Source organism: Mirounga angustirostris, unplaced genomic scaffold (genome assembly GCF_029215605.1).
Source record: "Mirounga angustirostris isolate CCGP_5_RB_7025 unplaced genomic scaffold, mMirAng1.0.hap1 SCAF_9, whole genome shotgun sequence".
In the NCBI taxonomy this organism is placed as follows: Eukaryota; Metazoa; Chordata; class Mammalia; order Carnivora; family Phocidae; genus Mirounga; species Mirounga angustirostris.
In genome coordinates, this window is record NW_026991717.1 from 75,572,658 (window position 1) to 75,573,711 (window position 1,054).

The 1,054-nt window shown below is 35.1% G+C and overlaps 1 pseudogene; it reads right to left on the reverse strand.

The window, feature by feature from the left end:
- Nucleotides 1–214: 214 nt before the first annotated feature.
- On the reverse strand, nt 215–371 carry LOC123862799 (U4 spliceosomal RNA; annotated as a pseudogene).
- Between the last annotated feature and the right edge of the window lie 683 nt (nt 372–1,054).

Consider the following 1,054-nt stretch of genomic DNA (forward strand, 5'->3'; position numbering starts at 1 on the left):
GGAAGGAATATTAACTTTTAAAAATAATGCATGTCAGATGTTTTTAAAGGTTAGAAAATTGGTACTTGTCAGACCAGAATAGGTAGGAAAATCAGAAATATGTGCACCATCCAAAAACACTATATTACGTGACTTTGGCATTCTTCCACTAATATATAATTAAATTACATAGGCATTTATTGAAGCCCACTATGTATCCAGCATTGAACTAGATGCTAGAAATAGAAATACAAGTGACATTTATTTCTTGCTTTCAAAGCGGAGCTCATAATTTAATGGAGGAGATAGAACACATCGAAGATTGTTTCAATTAGCAATAATCGCGCCTCGGATAAACCTCATTGGCTACGATACTGCCACTGCGCAAAGCTGAACACATCGAAGATTTAATACAATGTTGAAATTCCTGTTTGGTTGGGCTCACTGGGTAAACCATCCTATGGAAAACCCATCTTCCTTATTAGGCCACTTCTGTACTAAAGTGTTAAAAATATCATGTGATACGTTATAAACAAATAGTATGAACCAAATACTTTGGAAATGTTCCAAATGACATGGAAAGGTTTCACCAAGGTCAGAAAAACTGAGCAGGGCCTGGCTCAGGGAGGAACATTTACTCAGCTAAGAAAGAAAGGAGGAAAGGGGAAGTTGGGAGAGCGTGATCAATGGAGATTCAAGAGTATGTCACATCTGAAGAAAGATAGCCCATTGTGAACAATGGCTGGGGATATATAATAGGGATGGGGGAGTGGGAAGTAAATAAAGGATTGCAATCAGAGCATAAAGTAGCTAAATAATCTTTGACCTAATAGGTTTCAGTGATGTAATAAATCTATCTTCTGAACTTTATGTTTTTAGATTTGACAATGACACAGCTCTTTGTTTTATTTAGAGTCTTTGTTTTCCTGAATGTCTCCATGTTTATTTCCATCTCACAATAAAACAAACCATAAAGGATAAATTCATAGCTACCCCTCCTGAATAATGTATCAATAATTCTTTAGCATAGAGTTCAGTAAGTAGATGTTAAAAAAATAATAAGAATTTGAAGATA